The sequence below is a fragment of the Triturus cristatus genome, chromosome 4_1 (genome assembly GCF_964204655.1).
Source record: "Triturus cristatus chromosome 4_1, aTriCri1.1, whole genome shotgun sequence".
Classification (NCBI taxonomy): domain Eukaryota; kingdom Metazoa; phylum Chordata; class Amphibia; order Caudata; family Salamandridae; genus Triturus; species Triturus cristatus.
Genome location: NC_140585.1, coordinates 10,621,266 through 10,643,422, shown reverse-complemented (window position 1 = coordinate 10,643,422; position 22,157 = coordinate 10,621,266). Strand labels below are relative to the sequence as shown.

The 22,157-nt window shown below is 50.6% G+C and overlaps 2 protein-coding genes and 1 pseudogene across 2 annotated transcripts in view; 2 read left to right on the top strand and 1 right to left on the bottom strand.

Moving 5' to 3' along the window:
* Positions 1-22,157, top strand: part of LOC146839290 (uncharacterized) — a 191,198-nt gene that overhangs the window by 60,476 nt on the left and 108,565 nt on the right. The window lies entirely within an intron of this gene.
* Positions 1-22,157, bottom strand: part of LOC146839292 (uncharacterized) — a 132,866-nt gene that overhangs the window by 44,488 nt on the left and 66,221 nt on the right. The gene's annotated exons all lie outside the window — the stretch shown is intronic.
* On the top strand, positions 17,924-20,444 carry LOC146839293 (uncharacterized; annotated as a pseudogene).

The window sequence follows — 22,157 nt, the reverse complement described above, 5'->3', positions numbered from 1 at the left end:
TCTCATCAACTCCCTCTGCAGCAGCACTCCACCAATGCTTCCAAACGATGACACCGCAGCGCGCAACCACCACCGATGGATCTCCAACACCGCCGACATTCGGGCACCCCTCATGGACAGCACTGCGTCAGTACCTTCCGCCTGCTTGATGGCAGGCATGAGGGTGAGGCAGTGCCACAGGGATAGGCTGGCCCCTTGCATTGCTGGAGTTGAGTCATGGTTGTGACATGATTGCAGCAATGCCTGACTTTAGTTTAGGTGAGTACGTCAGGATTCCTGACGTATCTTTCATTACTTTGCAGCATGGAGCGCTGTCCAGTGATTACAGCGCATCCATGCTGTTGCAAGAAGTACGTAGTGAGAAGTGTTGCAACGGTGTCTTGTCGCAGCGCAGCAACACTTTTCATGACTGCGGCACAGGAATGCGCACTATCTTATTGATTGTGTACATTCCTGCACTGTAGTTTTGTCGCAGGGCAGCGCTGCAACATTGCTTGCAGCGCTGGCCAGAGCCAAATCCTGCAGAGATATGGGCCCAAGTTTTATCACCATTTTTAAGACCAGCTATTTTCTGGTCTTAAGAAACTGGCTCTAACTGCAGTTAGAGCCAGTTTTTTGGCTCTTCAGAGTTTCAAGGAGCCCCTTGATAATATGGAGTAGTGGTGTTTGCATGCCTTTTTGCACGGGAATGCCTACTTTGCATGTCATTAGCGAGAAATATCGCTAACATGCTTTGAGATAAAAAAAAATGGGCCGCTATCGCCAAAAAACTTGCACTAAGGCCCGTTAGCTGAAGGTTGCTAATAGGGCGAAAAAAGTGCCACTAAGGAGGCGAAAGGCCCTTGATAATATGCCCCTGGGTTGCTTACTTATCCAAATTGCATGGAAAAAACCTATCAACTATCGACATTGGGAAATCTGTATGGGATGGAACCTGCCACCAAATTGACGTATATATAAGGAAACGAGAGATACAGCAGCAATGGGACCAGACAGGATCCCGGGGAAGGTCCCGGGGAAAACATCGAAGGATGGAGTCAATTCATGGCCCCTCGATTTATGTACTGCTACCAAACTGGCCAAATTCCGAGCTCATGGACGGGAGTATAGAGGTCCCTCTTCTGAAAAAAGGTTCCTGTTTTTCCCCGAATAATTGTCGCCAAATTGCCCTCCTGATGCTATAGGAAAAATATTTGCGGCCAGCGTTTTGGACCATCTGAACGACTGGGACACAGCCAGGGGGGTAATTCCTATGGTCCAAGCAGGCTTCCGTCGAAATCACTCTGAGACTGATAATATCGCTATCCTGAAAAATATTATTGACAAATATGTAGTTAGTAAAGCTCAGGTAGTCTACAGTTTATTTGTGGATTTATCTACAGTTTTTGACAAGGTGGATAGGACTTCCCTATGGAGAAAAATATTGAAGTTAGGTGTTCCTTATTTAGAATAATAGTAGCGCTCCATACATCCACATGGTGTAAGGTACGGATGTATGACGTTACAACGCATGCTGTTACAACGAAAGTTTTACAACGCAAGTGCATTGACAACGCAGGACATTACAACGCAAGTCTTTACATCGACTTGCACTAGATGGCGTGCTAACATTAAAAAAGTGTAATTTACTATTCCAACTCCAGTCCACGTAACAGTAGGGAAGGTGTTGGGATAGTAAACTACACTATTTTTAATGTTAGCACGCCGTCTAGTGCAAGTCGATGTAAAGACTTGCGTTGTAATGTCCTGCGTTGTCAATGCACTCGCGTTGTAACAGTTTCGTTGTAATGGTAGTGCGTTGTAAAAGTTGCGTTGTATAGGTTGTTCCCCGTAAGGTACACATGGGAGGAGATAAGGGTTTAACTCAAGAAGTTTCCAAGCAAACAGTCATAAACAGGGATGTTTACTTGCTCCCCTCCTCTTTTCACTATTTCTTAGCGACTTACCGGATTGTTTCCAGGAGGTAAATAATTTACCACCTCAATTAGCATCACAATAAATCCATCTTTTAATGTACGCTGTTGACGTGGTTATATTTGATTTAACCCCAATTGGGCTGCAGCGCAATATGGAGGCTCTATAAACAACAAAAGAACATAAACAGCATACCACCTTCAGCAGTGTAATAACAGACGATAAAAGGCAAGTAAAACAATGTTATGGTGGTTTACATTGCCATATCTCCACCCTCCGACTGATACATAAGGTTAGACCCAGGAGAGACGGGGAGTCTGATTATCCAACCATTCCCAACCATTTGCCCCAAATTTTGCAATGTTTGGCCGGGCATCCCCTGGCATCAAACCGGGGTTGTTCTTGTGTGGCACACCAGTCGCCTCCTTTGCGACATTTGGCTATGTTTGGCGGGACGGGATTCTTCCATGCCACTGCAATGTCTCGTTTGGTCACCACATGGGCAGTGCCGAAGAATGATTTGTCTGCTCTAGAGCCGTCCAGTCCATCTGTGACTCCCGGTAGTATGTTCAAGGGGCTGTGAGGGAACCCCCGTCCCAGCACCTCCATAAGTTCCGCTACCAGTGACTCCCAATAGGTAGGTTTGAGGGGGCAAGACCATACCATATGGAAAAAATCAGCGGGATCTGCCCCACAGCGTGTACTGGATGGGTGTGGCGTTACGCCTGCCCGACGTAGGCAGTCAAGGGTAAGATAGGAGGTAGGAAGGTAGTATAGCTGGACAAAGCGGAGTCTGGCTGAGACAGTGATGGTTTTGGGAGCCATCAAGGCGTCTCTCCAGTCATCATCCTCCAGAGCACCTAGCTAGGCCTCCCATCTAGTCCTCAGGTGGTCGAGGGAGGTGGGGCCATTGTTAGTTAAGGTATGAAAAATATGTGATACTCCCCTCTCCCTCCCTAAGTCCCCCATTGTGTTTTGTGCTTCTAAGGGGCTGTGCCACCCTGCCTAGTGGGTTGAGCAATAGGGCTTGCCACTTCTGGAGGTCTTTTTTGGGCTTTTGTGACCAGTGGGGTGATGTTAAGTGCCCGAGCCAGTTCAGGGAGCAGAGCGATACAGATTCCTAAGTATTTGAACGATTGCCGTCTGATGGGGATGGTAGACTGCCAATGAAAGCATTCTCTAGATAGATGTAGGGGCACCAGGGTTGATTTTGCGGAGTTCAAGCGTAAGCCAGAAACTCGTTCGAAGATACGGGGTATCTGCAGGCATCTGGGGCCGGATTGGGACGGGTCTGCGAGGAAGAGTAGGACGTCATCTGCATGTAAGGAATTTTGTCCTCATGAGAACCTTTCCACTTCCTACCCTGGACCGGATCATCAGCACAAATGAGCCTGGCCACGGGCTCCATTGCCAGGGCGAAGAGGAGGGCGAGAGGGGACATCCCTGCCTCGTCCCCCTCCTGATTGGGAATGCGTCAGAGAGTGCTCCATTGACAAGCACTCTTGCGGTCGGTTTGGAGTACAGGACCTGAACCAGATGGTGGAAGTCCAGGCCCATGCCCATAGCGTCTAGGACATCGTCCAGATAGCGCCAACAGCTTTAAGTCGACTAGGAGAAGAGCCAGATAAGGGGTTAGCGACTGTTGGTTGGCCAAGGTCAAATGGAGGCGCCTAAGACAGTGTCTGGTACTCCGCGCCGGCATGAAGCCACACTGGTTGGGGTGGACCAGTTTGTTGAGGTATGGTCTGAGACTTTGAGCCAGGACTGTGGCATAAATGTTGACCTCTGTATTAATTGGGGATATCGGGCGGTAGTTTGTGCGGGCTGGTGAGGGTGGTTGCGTTTTGGGAATGATGACTATTGTGGCGGCATCATTCTCCAGATGGAAGGAGCCCATTTCTACGGCCTCTGTATATAGGGCTGTGAGGTGCAGGACCAGTATTTCTCGGTTGGCGGAGTAAAACTCCTGTGGGTAGCTGTCAGGACCTGGTCTTTTCCCGGCTACAACGTGTGAGAAGGCATCTTGTATTTCCTTGTGTGTGATGGGTAATCCATTCCGGTTGATTCGACTGCGCTAAGCCTAGGAAGGTGGAGATTTTCTAGAGTGGTCAGCTCTGATAGTGAGAGTGCGGGCTTTTCGGCAGAGTAAAGTGCAGAGTAATTGTCAGCGAAGGCTTGGGCTGTTGGTCTAGGCGAGCAGTGGGTAATCCCTTCGGAGTCCCGGATATCTAGAATTATCCGGTTCGCCAAGGAGTATGACACCAACCTATGTAGTATTCTCCCATTTTTATTACCCCATCCATATATGGGCGCAATGGAGGACTGCCATAGGAGCTTCGCCGAGTCTAGCGAGATTTTTTTAATTTCATCTGGCACAACTGGGACTCGTTCGTTGCCCTGAATGAGCTCACTTCGAGTCGGGTCGCTTGGGCCTCGAGGATGGCGAGCCTGCTATCTTGGGCTGCTCGTTGGGCTTTAAGGTGGCCCTTGGCGAAACCACGTATGGTGGCCTTACCCGCCTCCCAAAGTGTACCCGGGGAGAAGACAGAATCTTGATTAGTGAGAAAGTACCTCCTAAGTTCCGCTCCGATTGCTTCCTTGAATTTCTCGTCTTGGAGAAACCAAGCGTTCATCCTCTCCATGGGGCGAAGTGTATCAGGGTGGTCACCTAAGGTTAGGAGCAAAAGTGAGTGTTCCGAGATTCCTCGGGGAAGGATAATTATTTCTCTGACCCTGCGACATTCGGGAGCCGGCATAAAGATCATGTTGATGTGAGCCTGAGTGACGTGTGCTGCTGAGGTGTGGGTGTATTGGGTGTCCTGCGAGTTTCACGTCCTCCATAGGTCCCAAATACCCATGGCTTCCGTCCAGCTTCCCAATTGCTTGGCATATAGATAAAAGTGAGGCCGAGGGGTTCCCTGTGGTGTCGAGACTGTGCTGCATGACTGCATTGAAGTCTCCTGCTACCACCGTTGTACCCGGCAGCAAGGAGGTAATCACTTCACCAATGCGGCCTAGAGTCTGTGTGTGCGTGGCACAGGGGATATAGATGGTGAAGACGTTCCGGGCAATTTCGCCCATTGTTCCGGAGAGGGCAACAAAGCATACATGGGGATCCCTGGTGATTGGAGTTGGCACAAATGGCAAGTTATGCCTCAGGAGGATCGCCACTCTGTGTGAGCCCCGTGTGAAGCCTGAGTGCCAGGATCTGTCAACCCGTATCTTGCAAGGAAGGGACAGAGAGTACCCATGAGATGGGTTTCCTGGAGCAGGAGTATGTCGGGAGTGTATCTTTGAGCATGTCACAGAACAGCGGCCTGCTTGATTCTGTCCAACAGGTTATTGACATTCCATGACATTACCCGGAGAGAGTCTCCTCTATGTACCATCTGTGTCATGGTCATGTGGGGGGCCCAAGGAATCCCGGGGCCCTGCTGCTGTGAAGTGAATGCTTGGGCGATTACTAGTGGTGGCTGGAGGCCTCGCCTGTTGGTGTATAGTTGGAGTGTAAGGTCATGTTGGTGCAAGGCTTGAACTGCTTAACTAGGTGCGAACCCGGGACAACACCCCCCTACCCCACACCCCATACATCGAGAACAGAAGCATCTGCCATCCTATAACTATAGAAGAAACAGGCTAAACTATAAAATGTAGTTTCAGGGTAGCGTAGAGGACCCCCCTCATTACAGGATAAGATTGTATATCGGCAGATTTATCCGATTGGCGTGGTGTGTTGTGTCCATGTATAAAGAGATCGCCCTGGCCTGGAGGGCACCATTCATGGTTCCTTGCGGGGCATGTCAGCCGAGAAATGCCGAGGTCTGGGAGAGGTCCGAGTCTGTGGATCCGGCACCCAAAGTCTGAGGGGAGTTGTCTCTCATGGGTGAGTGATCGCGAGAGCTGGTCTGCGATGAAGGGCAGGATCCGGAGGAAGGCTCATGGCATTTGAGGTCCAGGGCCCCAGTTGCCAGCGAGCCTGATCCGGCTCCGAGTGTTCTTCAAACCCTGCGGGATTGCGTACGCCTCCCTCTTGGAGTAGGGTGGTTGTGGAGGTGGGTCAGGCATTTGGGCATTTGAGGGCAGGGTCACGGCTCTGAGTCTGAGAGGGCGTTCTTCGGTCAGCCAGGTCCAAGCCGATTTCGGGGTGTTGAAGAAATATGTTTTATCCTGAAAGACAATGCGTAGCCGAGCCAGGAAGAGCAGTCTATATTGTAGATTAAGAGTGCGCAACTTTTGCTTGACCTCCATGTACGAACGTCTTTGGGTCTGGACCTCCCTTGTGTAGTCTGGGAATATCATAATAGTATGGTTTTGGTAGGATAGGGTTTTCTGAATGCGGGCCTGCCGTATGATCGAGTCTCTGTCTCTGAAATTGAGGATCCGGGCAAAGATGGGCCGGTGTGGGGCACTCTGGGGGGGGGGGGTTTGGAGCCAGGGAGTGGTGGGCCAGTTCTACTGCGAACCAAGTTGATAAGGCGTCTTTGGGCATCCATGAGGGGATCCATTGCTCAACAAAGGACTCCAATGAACTTTGTTTTGAGCCCCCTGGAAATCTCACCAGGCGCAGATTGTTGCGGCTAGATCTGTCCTCGACGTCCTTGGCCCGTATGTGTAGTTTCTTGGCTTGGGTTTGTAGTTGGGTCATCTGTACTTTCAGTCTCAGGACGTCGTCTTCAACTAAGGAGATGCGGGATTCAATTTCAGTAATGTGGCCCATTGCATTGCAGAGATCCTGTTGGAGCAGAGCCATATGCACCGGAACTCCCCGATCTTATTTTTAACCAAGGCCTGGGAGGCGCTAATGGCTTGCAGGATCGTATTATGGTCACATCCCGCCAAATAGGCCTCTCGGCGGTCACGGACAGGGGCCCAACATCGTTGCCAGTGTATTGGTCAATTTTGGTCTGCGTTGCAGGAGGCTTCAGTCTGCGGTCTTTCCCCGTGGTTGGCGGAAAAAGACAGTCAATGGATATTGTTGGGGCTACTTAGAGTCGGGCGGTCTTTACCATAATTCCTGTGATTGGTTTAGTCCAGGCGTCTTGTGGGTTCACGTGAGTCCTTGCCGGTCATCCGGGGCGGTGGGGGGATCCCGGTATCGCCCAGGCAGGTCCACGTGGCGATGCTGAGGTAGGTCCTGATGTCAGGCAGAGCAGGGCCCCACCATTGATGCCTCAAAGCCACAATAAGAATGGGGTATGCAAGTCCTAGGGATACGGCCACTTCAGCCCGAAGTTTCACTAGATTCTCCGATACGTGATGTGCAAGGCCGATCGGGTTAGCAGGTGAAAGACCAGGTCCTGGAAGAGCTTGTGCCAGGGGTTGCCACCATTGTTGTGTGCGTTTCTCTTGAGGGCTGAGCCTCCAGTGGCTGGGGCTGATGGGCACTGCCGGCAGGGAGTGGGGGGAAAATTGGACCAATTCCACTCAATGTCAGGCCTCCCCCACTTGGCCACCCGTGCCACCCCCGCCAGGGGGTCCAGATCAGTCTGGTGACGGCTGCACACCCGGCACGGGATGCGGCTGCTGGAAACCAGGTGCTCCCCGGGCCAAGTCAGGTGTTCGCCCCCCAGTCTGCTCTGCTTGGGAAGTGCTACCTGTAGGATGCGGGGTGTAAGGGTTAAGGCCCACAGCCTGAGGGCGCAGAAGGGATGTACTCGGTTCCCCATGGGCGTCCAGAGTCAGGTTTGGGGTTTCCGGCTGGAATAAATGGAGGTGATAGCGAGCATACCCTGTTAGCCAGGTGAGGAAGCCAGAATGTGGAATCTCGGGGACGAGGGGGCTCCGGCCCTGTTTCTGCCGCAGGCTCAATGGGGAATAGAGGGGGGACAGAGACCCACTGCTGTGCGAGCTCGCACCCGATCTCTCTTAACTGGAGGCAGTCAGTTGTCGCCCCGGGTCGCTGCACAGTAGGATGACAAAGCCGGCTCTTATCCTCCAGTGGTGTTGAAGCTCTGGCTCTCCCTCCTGGGGCTCCCCACCCCTCATGCCCAGGGCAAGCAACCCCGCGCCGGGGGCCCCCAAGTATTGTATTGTATTGTATTGTATAAAGTTCTTCTATAGCGCTTTCTGTCACCCTACGGGCGTCCTGGCGCTAAGAGACTGTAGAAGAAAACCTGAGACAGTAGGAACGTTTGCCGATGTGCCAAGAATGTTACACTCTAATCTCTGCCAAAGAGCCATGTTTTAAGATTCTTCCTAAAGTTCAGCAATGATGTAGCTTGGCGTAGATCTTGGGGGATTTGATTCCAGAGGCGGGCTGCCGCCGTACTGAAGGCCCTGCCTCCCGTCTTAGTGCGTTTAACTCTGGTAACCACTGCCAGACTTTGGCTGGTGGACCGAAGAAGTCTCTTTGGTTCGTACCATGAGAATCTATCGCACAGAGGAGGAGGACCAATTTTATGGAGGGCTCTATACACCATGACCAATGATTTAAACTCGATCCTTTTATTGATCGGGAGCCAGTGAAGGTCCCTCAATGCCAGTGTTGTTGAGGAGTCACGTTGTCTTCCCAAGGCCAGTTTGGCTGCGGCGGACTGTATTCTTTGCAGTCCCTGTACAGTGTACCGAGGGGCACCCAGGAACAGTGAATTACAGTAGTCGAGCCTACTTAGGATCACGCTCTGAACCACCAGAGATCTGGTCTCGATAGGGAGGAGCGGAAGGATTTGGCGCAAAGCTCTTAGTAGGGCAATACAGGTGCCTATGGTCTTGTTCGCCTGGGATTGCAGCTGGAGATCTTCATCCATCATAACCCCCAGGTTACGGACTGTTTTTACTGGCAGTATCGGGTCGTCTTCCGGCAAGAGTCGGAACTCACCCGAGAGATGTTTAGGCAGTCTCGCTGCGCAGCAGTGTAGTAACTCCGTTTTCCCGGCATTCAGCTGCAATGAATTGGCTCTCAGCCATTCTGAGACTTTTTGCATGCAGGCCTGGAAAGAATTCATGGGCACTGCATGTTCTCCCTCCAGGGAGAACATTAGCTGGATGTCGTCAGCATAGTTAACCACCTCGATCCCGTAAGATTTTATTAGAGGGATCAGGGGTCTCAGATAGGCATTAAAGAGTATAGGGCTGATAGCTGAGCCCTGGGGTACTCCATGGCGAACCGGGGTCCAGGAGGAAACAAAAGGCGTTAATGTCACTGCCTGTTGACGATCCGTCAAATAAGACCGTAGCCATTCCAAGGCGCGACCTGTCACCCCCATATCTTCTAACCTTGCCAGCAACACTGAGTGATTAACCGTGTCGAATGCTGCCAACATGTCCAGCAATACCAACACAGAGGAACATCCACTGTCGGCACGCATTCGAAGTTTGTCCAGAACGGTAATCAATGCAGTTTCCGTCCCATGCCCAGGCCGGAAGCCAAACTGCTCCCTGTCCAAGATCAGATGTTCTTCAAAAAAATTGGACAGGGATTTGCTGACTAAGAGTCAAGGAAGAGGGGCTCCCATCAGGATGCGAGCTCCCCCCAGAGCAGGAGGCGGCAGCAGAGGAGTCCCAGGGAGACTCCCCCAGAGCAGGAGGCGGCAGCAGAGGAGTCCCAGGGAGACTCACCGATCAGGAGAGATGGAGTGGGGGGTGTCTCCACCCAAGGCCCCGCTGCGCGACCATTGCAGCCGATCCACGCTGGTATGGATATTGGCCTTCAATAGGTGCGGGGTGGGTACGAAAACTGCTCCCGCGGAAACAGCAAATTTACACATTCTCCCTATGTCACAGACTCGTTATCACAACCACTCATCCATACACTCATTCATTGGTGGGGCCCATAACACCAACACTCACTCGTCTTACACAATTCTTTTTACCTATCAGGATTAAAATTTCTTTCTATTATACACATTATATACATCTGCATCTATAGAATCCTGACCTTAACATCAAGGCACTCCACCACTTGGTCGACGGACCAAATAGTTGGACTGGTTGATGGTGATTTATAACCAGCTAAAACACAATTAAAGCCTCGGAAACATTTGATTAATCATCAGTACCTAATTAAAGAATATCAAACTCATTTCTTATTAATCCAAATTTTGTTTATCTAATATTAATTTGCTCGGCATTAGCATTTAGGCGCTACAGAATAGAACATAATTCAGTTGATTCCAGGAAGACACCAAATCTTTAGAGCATACACATAGATTTCGCATTACATTATATTTACCAAAATTTCAAAGTTGGTGACCCTCCGATCACATAGATGTAATATTCAGAGTCTCTGCTACAATCTCCAGGATAAACTGTCCAACCCACAGCAATAATCAAATCATCAGATGGAATTGCTCTTCCGAATTGAAAGAAACCCAAGGTAAACCATGGAAATCTTCATCAGCTCCACATAGACCCAACGCCATGGACGATCAGCCCAGAGACACCCCCTTTGGGCGAATGAATGATTTTTATACATTTTTCCCTCTTACTTCAGATCAAGATGCAACAATTTAGGGGTAGAAAGTGTTCTGATTGGCTAGTCCGATTCAATTTGTAAGTTCTTAAAAAATTCTCATGACCAACTGGTTTTCCATGAGACTTGGCACAGCAAACGTAAAAATGTGTCCTGTATCCTTCGGTTCACGGGCGATAGTTCCGAGGTAATAACAAGCCATTGTCCCCTTGGTAGTTCACACCGTTCATCACTTGGCAACCCTCCATGCTCCTGTCCTTGACAAGGAACACGATGGTGCAGGGGCTGAGGTCACTTGGAGATCTCCAGAGCCATTCGATTATGCGCAGTAGTCATCGCGCTCACATGACGACGGCACCACAGGAGATCCATCTTAAGTACTGCGGCCTAGCAAGCCCGAATGCCAATTTAAGCAAAAACAGACATAACAGTAATTAGAATATAGAAACGAAGATTCTAAGATTTAATCCCACTCTAATCCCAATGTATATTAGTATTTTCCTAGCTTGCAGCAACATTTAAGGCAATAATACTCACCATTCTGCAGTACTGAAAGCACAAACCATCACAAAAGCGACATGAATCATGCAATTCTCTATTTCACCACAATCTAAAGTTAGTTGCGTACCACAGTTAATTATTTTAATTGTTCTGCCATGCAATTAGCATTTTAGTCACACATGTATCTCGTGTTGATCAAGGTGTAATGGTTGGTTAGTCGTCTCACTTCAAACTAATTAGTACGAGTTAATGCTTAGAATGATTACGTAATTAATTTCATGCAAAATAGAGGAGGTATACAAAATTTTGTTTTACCTGCTCCATCAGTACGTATTCAGTCCCAATCTCCCTCAGGCCCAGGGCGAGCGCCCCCGTGTCGGGGGCCCCCCCTGTCAAGGAAGAGGGGCTCCCATCAGGATGCGAGCTCCCCCAGAGCAGGAGGTGGCAGCGGAGGAGTCCCAGGCAGACTCAGCAGTCAGGAGAGATGGGGGGGGGGGGGTGCCTCCACCTGAGGCCCCGCTGCGGTACGGCCTTCAATAGGTGCGGGGTGGGTACGTATTCAGTCCCAATCTCCCTCAGGGTCAGCTCCGATGCACGATCGAGATCGGCTCGGATGCCGGCCGGTCTATACGGATCCTCAGATCACTCCGGTCGTGAGAGGCTCTGGCCAGGAGAGCCCCCCCCCCTCCGGAACGTGTGTAGGGCCCCGTCACTCACCGGGCCGTAGGAGAGGTGGTGCCGGGTGGGTGGCTCCAGCGTCACACCAAGCCGGGAGCAGGACACAAGGCGCACCCACTGGGTGGACCACCATTCTGGGCCCACCTCAGGGGTTGGAGGACTCAATCGCCATGTAGTTTAGTCCCCGGTACTCCCGGGGCCTCCGATTGCTGCTTATGTTTGATGCAGGGGCCTCAGGAATGAGTCAGGCCACATCTAAGTTGCTGTGATGCGGGAGGATGTTCTCTGGCCTTTATGATTTGGTGTATTGAGTGAGGGCCACCATTTTGTCAGAGGTGCAGTCGGGAGGCCCGGGTGGATCCGACTGATGCACCTCCTGTTTCTCGGGTCTGCTCCACGCAAACGCCCGCCCCTGGCTGCGGTTCGATGGGTATCTCCGCTGGAAGGGGAGGACAGCTACTGATGGTGGCGGATACTCGGAGCGGATGACGGAGGGGTCCGAGGCACTCTCAGAGTGCGACCGCTATCTTGACGTACAAGCCACGCCCTCCGACAATGTTTTTTAAAGAATAAATATCTCAAAAACAAAAGTAACACTATTTAGGGGCAGGAAAAAAGCTATAACTTTTACCTGGAAATTAGGAGGAACTTCAGTAGATACAACATCTACTTACATTTATTCATGGAGAGTTTTCCCCAGTCTATTGGAACTGCCTCACATTTTCGACGGACTGAATTAAAAATAGTATCCCATAATAGTGCTATCAAAAAGTTTTATTCATCTACAGAGAGGCAACATTTTTCAGCCCTCCTGGAAATTTATCGAGCAAAGATTACCCCTATTTTAACGTATGGTTTAGAATATATTCCTATAAATCAATGTTTTGTTTTTTTAAATCTCAAGGAGGGAAAACTTTTACATATGCTTACTACCACAAGTCAAGCAACTCCCGTTCAAGCACTCCAACTGGAATTAGGGGTAATTAACCTTGTCAAGTGGGCTTATAACATATTGCATGCACCTGAAGGTACATTGAGAGCAATTATATCTCAAGAAAATTTTAAGGCTGGTCCAGGAATAAATACGTTTAAAGGAAATGTAGAGATTGCTTTGGAGCACTTCCAATGCTCCAAGAATCTTTTACAAAGTTGGTCTCCAGTACTCCTAAAGTTTTTTCTGAAAAAATCTACTCAGGGATTAAGCTATGAAATGGATAAACTTTATTGTCAACAATTATCGCATTATAAGCTCTCACTAGCCAGGGTGGAGTATTAACCCTTTCTATGCTCATGGCGTAGTGGTTCCGTCATGAGCAACGGTGGGCGTGTGCTCATGACGGAACCGCTCTGTCATGGCACCCACCCATGGTAGAAGCGCTGGTGCTCCCTCCATGGGCAGCCCATCTAGCCCACACAGAGGGGGATGGCAGCAGAAGAGTTTCCGCTGCCACCCCGACCCCTCCCGGGCAATCCCATGACGTCAGCGCACACAGCATGCTGTTACGTCATCAGGAAGCCCTGGACGCGCTGGAAGCCATTTGCTTCCAGGCGTCCACAGAGTCAGGTAGGTGTTCCTGCTCCGTGGGAAGGGGGGGTATCTGTACCCGTCGAGGCATCAGGGGAGAGGAAAGAGTTTGTCCTCTCCCCTGATGTCCCTTTGAAGGGCATTTGTGTTGCACGATTGAGCACAGCGTCGCGATCGTGCAGCATAAATGCCACCACTAGGCACCAGGGATGTTTTTTTAGTGCATGGAAGTGACCCCTTGGGCAAGGGTCGCTTCCAAGGGGGCATGGGCAGTTCGGCAGTTTTTTTGGCCTTTTTACCCCGGGGGGGGGGGGGGGGGGCAGAAAACCCCAATAGGCACTAGGGATTTTGTTTTTTGTTGTATGAAAGCGACCCAAGGCTTTCATACAACAAGAAACAAAATCACTGGTCGCTTCCAAGGGCGTCAAATTTACTGGAAGGCCTTTCTGACCCCAGGGGAGGCAGAAAACCCCATTAAGCACCAGGGATTTTTTTTATTGCAGATGACAGCGACCCTTTGGCCAAGGGTTGCTTCCAAGGGGCTTAAGTTTATGTATTTTCTGCCCCACCATGGGGACATATCTGCCCATTTTTTTGGCCTTTCTGCCCTAGGCCAGAGAGGGGCTGAAAACCCTAGTAGGCACCAGGGATTTATTTCTTTTGCAAGGGGGTAAATTTCTGCCTGCTGTTTTCTGCCCCACCTGGGGACAGATCGGCCTGGCAGAAAACCCCACCAGATCCCTATTTGAAAGCCCATCTGGCAGATTGACTATTTAAGAACTGACATGGCGTGTTATAATGTTAATTGTTTTATTTCTTCTGAATTGCAATTGTAACGTTTTATTTTTTCCTTTTTATTCTAGTTCAAGGCTTTTGCGCTTTAGACTGATGTTCAAGGTTGCGGTTTCGTTACTGGTGCTGCTGCAGTTTGTGTAGTTGCATGTGTTTGGTAAGAGACTTTTTTGGTGCTATTTACTCTAAATGCATGAATGTGTTTTTTGCAAATGGTGTGATAATAGCAGTATATTTGGCTTCTGTTTTTTGAGTGTGAAAAATCTTTTTGCATTTGTGCTCGATGTGTATTTTGTTGTCATGTGAGTAATTGTTTTTTTTCTTTCTGGTGGAATATCGTTGGTTTTTGCTGTGTCTCTGCAGAGTAGGTGTTGCTGAGTTTAGCTGTCTCTTGTAAGTGAATCGTATAGTTTTTGAGTATAAAGATCTTTGTGACAAAGGCGCACATTTTTTTTTAACTTACTTATTTTACATAACGTTGGTTGTTGTTGGCTTGTTTGTGCAGTCTCCTTTCTTAGTAAGGATAATGGCTAGCCGCAGGATTACTGCTCAGCAGGTTGTTGGTATGCTTTTTGAGTCTTCCTCTGACCGTGGTTCAGAGAATGACTCTACATCTGAGGCAGAAGAGGGAGTGGAAGATTCAGGGAGTGAGTTTTCTCTCCACATGGAATCATCGGATGATGAAGCTACTCCAAGTGCGGATGAAGTGCTTGTTTTAGAGGAGGACATTGATGTGCCGATAGTGCAGCATGCGGCATCAGGGCTGCAGCCTGTGGCTGCAAGGCTTCCCGTTGAAAGTGCTGACCTCTGGGTTGCCCCAGGCATGGTGCATCCGGCATTGCCAGACTTTACTGGTGTTCCAGGGTGTAGCGTGAATACGGAAAACGTTTTGCCGATACATTTTTTTCAGTTGTTTATGGACGATGTATTTTTGGCAGAGATTGTTGAGCAGACTAATTTGTATGCTGAACAGTTTTTGAGGGACAAAAGTGCCAGCCTTAGGCCCCACTCTAGAGCTACCCGGTGGACTCCCATAAATCTGGAAGAGATGAAGAAGTTCTTGGGTTTAACTTTTTTGATGTGCTTGCTAAGGAAGCCATCAATGTCTTCATATTGGTCTACTAGTCCCTTGATGGCAACGGCTATATTTCCGGCAGTCTTGAGTCATGAAAGGTATTTGTTTCTGCTTCGGATGCTGCATTTTGACGATAATGGTTTAGCATTGCCACGAGATCACCCTGATTGTGACCGTCTTTTTAAGATTTGGCCTCTCACTGATCACTTTGCAGATCAATTTTCTGAGATCTATGCTCCAGGGAAAGAAATAGCAGTGGATGAGTCTTTGGTCTTGTTCAAGGGCCGCTTGGTTTTTAGGCAATATATTCCTAGTAAGAGGGCACTCTGGAATTAAGCTGCATATGCTGTGTGACAGTAGGACTTGATATGTCTCTAATTTCAGGGTGTACACCGGTAAGGAATCCAGGATTACCCCTCCCCGGTTGTCTATCCACTTTTGGAGTGACTGAGAAAATTGTGTGGGAACTTGGTGGAGGACTTTTTACCAAAGGTCACTATTTATATGTAGATAACTTCTACACTGGTGTGCAGTTGTTCAGGGAATTGGCCAAAGTGGACACTGTTGCTTGAGGCAAAATCCGCTCTAACCGTACAGGTTTCCCAAAAGAACTTGTTTGTCAAACGCTTGTGCGGGGACAGTGCAATGCGTTGTGTTGCGAGGAACTTCTAGCAATGAAGTTTTCAGACAGGAGAGATGTCTACATGCTGACTACCATCCATGATGAAAGCACTGCACCTGTGACTGTTTGGGGTCAGGTCGCTGAAGCGCGCAAACCTGTGTGCATTTTAGGATATAATAGGCACATGGGTGGTGTTGATAGAGTAGATCAGAGGTTGGAACCTTACACTGCTCTTCGTAAGGCTTACATTTGGTAGAAGAAGTTGGCTATCCATCTTTTTCACTTGGCAACCTTTAATGCTTTTGTTGTATTCAAGGATTGTTGTCCTGAGTCAAAGATGACTTTTACTAAGTTTCAGGAGTCTGTAATAGGCAGCCTTGTTGTAGTGTTCCTAGAGTTGGAGTGGTGGAGGATGTGGCTAGATTGAAAGATCGCCACTTTCCTGATCACATTCCTCCCACTCCCGCCTAAGACTATCCTAGTAGGAGATGTAGAGTCTGTTGGCGAAGAGGTGTGCGGAAGGAGACTCGTATGTACTTCCCAGAGTGTCCTTGTAACCCTGAGCTGTGTGTGTCTGCTTGTTTTAGAATGTACCACACGCAAAATAATTTTCGGGAGCATCCATGAGTGGTAAAGTGAACTGCCTGTTCTCTATTGTTTTATATTTTTTCTTCAGTTTCAAGGTTGGCATTTGTGCAATGCATTTAGTTTCAGATTTTGAGTTAGTAGATTTGTATCTATTTGCAATTTGTTTTTGTTTTGTTTTTTTGTATAAAAAAATCCTAAATGTGATGGCCGTTGTGTGTAGGCTGACGCTTGGCTGGTGGTGTGTGTGGACTGGCGCTTGGCTGGTGGTGTGTATGGACTGGCGCTTGGCTGGCGGTGTGCCTGGACTGGCGCTTGGCTGGCGGTGTGCCTGGACTGGCGCTTGGCTGGAGGTGTGCCTGGACTGGTACTTGACCGGTGTTGTGCGTGGACTGGCGCTCGGCTGGCGGTGTGCGTAGACTGGCGCTCGGCTGGCGGTGTGTGTGTAGACTGGTGCTCGGCAGGCGGTGTGTGAGTAGTGACTTGCCGCTGGTCACTACACACACTGCTAACCAAACGCCACTTCCCGCAAGCTGTGAGCTTCTGTGGTTGCTGTGTCAATAATATGGGCATTTGAAAGTGATGGGCCCTTGAATGGCGCTGTCTGCTGGTGAGAGTATTATAATGTGCTGGGTCCATGACTGGTGTGTGAATGGTTTTGTATGTGTCACACGTATGAAAGGTGTATGACTGGCCTGTAAAGAGGTTGGTGCCTTGTCGTGGCTTTACAGCTCACAAACTGTGAATCAATGGTCCAATTTCTCGTACTTTCAAATATTAACAGTGGATTGAATTTTTGGGAACTCTCTGGTTAAGACAACTGTATATTCTGAACCGTCACTCACCCTAGTGCCAAATCCAACTGGTATGTATGTGTGCTTGAGGAATAGGTGGTATAGGTGGTTGTGCAGAAATATTTGTCTTTTCTGTCTTTCTCATGCAAGGTGTACCTTGTCCCTTTTTGTGAATGTTGTAATGTATTGGTTTCATGCCTGGTGGTGTGAATGGTCTTGTGTGTATCACGTATGAAAGGTGTGTGAATGGCCTGTAAAGCGGTTGGGGCCTTGACGCGGCTTTACAGCTCACGAGCTGCGAGTCACTGGTTCAGTTTTTTGTCCTTTCAATTCTACAGCAGGAGCGGAGGCGAGGATTATGCATTACTTTCCTCACTTTATTCAAACAGCAAGTTAAAAGACACAGTGTAAAAAACAAACACAAGACCACAACTCACATGAAGCTCGGGAGTAACCGTGGCAACCAGTAGTCCAATCATAACCACGAAGGGTCCCATAAACAGTAGCAGTCTCCGTAGTCCTTCCTCTTTCTTCACTGCTGGCCCGTCAGTTAAGTCCCTTCTCTCCTTACTGTGGGTTTGGGTCTTGGCTGCATGGGCTTTGTGTAGTTTTTCATTATAATTGATTGCCTGATTCTGTTCGTTTTCCTACGATATCGTAGCGGACTGCTCTCTGACTGAGAGTCGCGCGGTCGGCTTCGGCCCGAGCGCGTGTATTTTTTAATACGGAGCGGGTCCGCTAGGTGGCGCTGTTTCGCGCTTCTAGCGCAACGCTCCGCTTCAGGCGCCAGTGAAGCGCCGTGTGTGAGGCTTCTGCCTCGGTGTTTAGAACATTCTACCCCTCGCCTGACACCGCTATCGCGGTAGGAATGACGGGCATAGCCCTACTGTTTAATTTAACGAGCTGACTCCTCCACGTGTAGTGAAAGTCATCAGAGGAGTATCAGCTACGGGGCACCGGCGAGGGGAGAGCCCCCCTTAATTTAGTTGGGGCGTTTCTGAATTTGGTGCCCTCACCTCCTTTTATCATGCATGCTCAGAGGGAGCACGACTATACCCCATCATTATCCTCTGAAGAGAACCGGCTCCTCTCTTCGGCCATCGCCCAGGCGCTTGCCCCTCTGCAGGAGAGCGTTAACCGTCTGTCCGCCCATGTGTTCAGAGGCACGGGCATCTTGGGGGACGGGGAGGCCGGGCCTAGCGGGGCGCCTGTTGCTATCCCGCCCAAGGCCCACAAGCGTGACGCGGGGCACCTTGAGGGCTTCCGCCGTCTGGCGGAAGCCTTTCAGAAAAGTGCGCGCACGCTTCGTGATGCACCCTACCGGGAGGAGGTTGTACCCGGAGAAAACGGCGACGAAGGGGCCACAGATTACGACCCTGAAGAGGGGGTTCCTGAATTGGGGGAGGTGGAATTGGAGGATGATGGGGATTCCTCGGATGGGGACCAGGAGCAGGACAGATCTTGGCGTCCTCAGTCTTCTGCATCTTCAGTAGGAGAGGGGGAAGGTCCCTCAAGTGATATGTTTAATACCATGTGCATTTATAGACCCCGGTCCACGGAATGGGTCCCCGACAAAAAGGTGGCTGACTATGTGGCCGACAAAATTAGGCGTCCGCTCAATAAAGAGGTTAGGGCCCGTCTGCGGTCGGAATGTCCCAGACCCTCCCTGCCCAATGGCGTCACTTTTACCCCCGATATTGATCCCAGATTGTGCACCTTCTTTGCTAAGTATATGAAAGATCCCAAGAAAGGGATAGATAGATCATGGCGGGCTTGCCAGGACTAGGGGTGGGCGGAATTTGCGTAATCGCGTTACGCAAATCTCCGCGAAACGGTAAAAAATCTCCGTGAACACGCAGAAATTCCGCGAACACGCTGAATTGCTTGTTCGCGATGCTTTTTTCCTGTTCACAATCGCTGTTTGCGTGCTCGGGGAGAAATATCTCGCGAACACGCATTTTGAGAACGCGAACAAGCAAAAAATTCCGCGAAGTCGCGGAAAGCAGAATTTTGGGCAATTTTGCGTTTCCGCGGAACGCGAAATTACCCAAATTCCGCGAGCGGAACGGAATTTACCGCCCAGGCCTAGCCAGGACAAGCTCTTAGATGTAGTGGGCCCTTTGACTAAGGTGATAGAATTAGCGGAGAGGTCCCATATTTCTGGGGAACCCCTATCGGCAGACGAGGTTACGGGCTGGGCGCAGCGGGCGATGTGCCTGCTAGGCAATGCGAATTGCGCCCTCTCGGCCGAACGTCGCCGTTCCTTACTGCTAAAGATAGACCCCAAACTTGGGGAGCTCTCTTCCTCGGAGGCAGGCCCGATAGCCCAGGGTTCCCTGTTTGGTGATCCTTTTGTCAAAGAGTTAGGTAGGTTTGTGGCCACCTTTTCAGCCCTTGACAAGGCGCAAGCCTCAAAGAAGAACATTTTCCCGTGGAAGGTTTTCGGTGGGGCTGGACGAGGCAGGGGTCGCTCCTACGGCCGGCAATCGCATCAAGGCCCTAATAGAGTCCAGGCCAAGCGTAATAATGGATGGCAGGACGGTCGCCAAGGGACCTTCTACCCCTCCCGGGGCGGCAGAGGAAAGAACAACCGAGGCCGGGGAGGCGCCCACAACAACACCGGAGGATACAGCGGTAAGCGTACCTTTGTTAACCCCGGTTCGGTTGGGAGGGAGAATCGCCCTGTTCTATCACAGGTGGGCGGAGATTACTCACGATCCCTGGGTACTGGAGACTGTCAGGGGGTTTCACATAGAGTTCTACGGAACCCCGGTTCAAGGGGCCAGGCCCAGGCCCTTGGTGTTTTCTTCGCAGGACGAGTCTCTCATAGACCGAGAGGTTCAGGAGCTTTTATCCAAAGGGGCCATCGGTCCTTCAGATCTTCACCCCACGGGGTTTCTGAGCAACATTTTCCTGGTGGAAAAAAAGGACAAGGGTTACCGTCCCGTTATCAATCTCAGGGACTTCAACGAGTGGCTTGTCTATCGCCACTTCAAGATGGAGGGGATCCATCTTCTCAGAGGCCTCTTGTTGCAGGACGATTGGCTGGTGCGTCTGGACCTCAAGGACGCCTACCTCTCGGTCCCCATTTTTCCTCCGCACCGCAGGTTCCTCCAGTTTCGGTGGCGGACACAGGTTTTCGAGTTTCTGACCCTTCCCTTCGGCCTGTCTTCGGCTCTGTGGTGCTTTACGAAGCTCCTCAAGCCAGTGATGGAGTACCTCCGGACTCTGGGCATTCGATTGATCATTTATTTGGACGATATCCTGATAATGGATCAGTCCAGGACACATCTTCTCTCCCATCTACAGACTGTAGTCTCCCTCCTCCAGAGCTTGGGGTTTACCATCAATCAAGTAAAGTCGGACCTAATCCCGCAGCAATGCATGACCTTTTTGGGGTTCAGGATAGACTCCAGAACGGTGACCCTACATCTCCCGGAGCAGAAGATCGGGAAGATCAAGAAGGAATTGAGGAAGGTCCTGCGGAGGGACAGGATCTACTTGCGGCAGTTGGCCAGGATTGTCGGCCTGTTATCTTCATCGATTAAGGCCATTTTCCCGGGCCCCCTGCACTACAGTGCACTCCAGAGACTGAAGGCGTCCCATCTAAGGGCTCAACCTCAGTGGGGGGCAGGTGGACGGAGGAGGAGCTTTCCCTGCATATCAACTGTTTGGAACTTCTGGCGGGGTCCTTTGCTATTCGATCCTTCACGACGGACAGAGTGTCTTGTTGTGTGCTCCTCCGGATGGACAACACGACAGCGGTGCAATACATCAACCGCCTGGGCGGTACGCGATCGAGGGTCCCGGTGGACCTAGCCAAGGACTTCTGGCATTATTGCCTTCAGCGCCAGATTTCGGTGACTGCCGAATACCTCCCGGGAGCTCAGAACTCGGTAGCGGACTGGAACTCCAGGCATTTCCGGGACGCCAGCGATTGGAGACTAGATGCGACAGTCTTCAGCTCTCTGATGCACTCCTGGGGTACTTGCCAAGTGGATCTCTTTGCTGGAAACCGGATCCCGGAGCAGCAGCGGTGGACGCCTTTCTCCAGAACTGGTCTTCGATACCAGCTTATGCCTTTCCGCCATTCTTGTTCATCCAGAGAGTGGCGGCCCAGGTTCGGCGACAGATAGCCTCTCTGATCCTGGTGACTCCGATTTGGCGCTCTCAAGCGTGGTTCCCTTCTCTGCTAGAGCTGAGCTGGGACCTTCCTATTCGTCTGCCTGTATTCAACGAGGTCTTTGTGGACCCCCTGGGCAATCCTCATCTCCTGGTGCTTCAGGGCCATCTTCAGCTTATGGCGTGGAGGATTTCAGGCGACGTTGGTCGGACGGAACTCTTTCGCGCGAGGCTGAATTCCTCATCCAGCAGGCATGGGCCCCGGCGACCATCAAAAGGTACAGATCAGCTTGGAGGCGATGGGTACGTTGGTGTATGGCGAAACACCTGGATCCCGTGGGCTCCAGAGTTTCGGACATCATCAATTTCTTAACAGAGCTCTTTCAGGAAGGGCTGGCTTATTGTACCATCAACTCTTTTAGATCGGCTATTTCGGCGGGCCATGTGCCCATTGACAACATCCCGGTGGGAGAACATCCCTGGGTGTGTAAACTCTTGAAGGGCATTAGAATTTCTCGGCCCCCTGAGCCCCGTTATACAGGCCTCTGGGATGTCAACCTGGTTTTACGTTTACTGATGTCCTGGCAAGACAATCAGTACCTGTCTAGAAAGGAGATATCAGCGAAACTAGCTATGTTGTTGTTGGACCCGGCCTCGCAGAACGGCCCTCCGTGCACCCGCACCACCGAAACCTGGTACCTGCCGCCCCAACCACCCGGCCCAGCCGGTCCTTCCTACCAGAACACCCGCACCCGGCCCGGACATCCTCGTCCATGGCCTCTCTCCTTTCGGCCACCCCGGGCCCGCATGCCCACTTCATGCGTCAAGATGGCCGCCCAGCGCGACCCTGGCCTAGAGGCGCCACTCCGGCTGGAGGACATCACACGTCCAGGGGGATGAGAGAGGGAGGAGCAGTTTCTATCGCACCTCTGGACTCCCCTGGGACGATGGGTTTCGATCGGCCCTCCGGCCTCCCTGAGAGCTGGCTCCACGCCTGCTGGGTGTCTGGGACTCCTCCCGCCCCGGCCCTGAACGAGATCAAGAGACAATAGCAGAAAACCCCGACAAGCGACCCCCAGGTGACAAGACCCCTGCCTCCACCGACCCCGGACATCAAAGAGGGGTCGACCTATAACAAG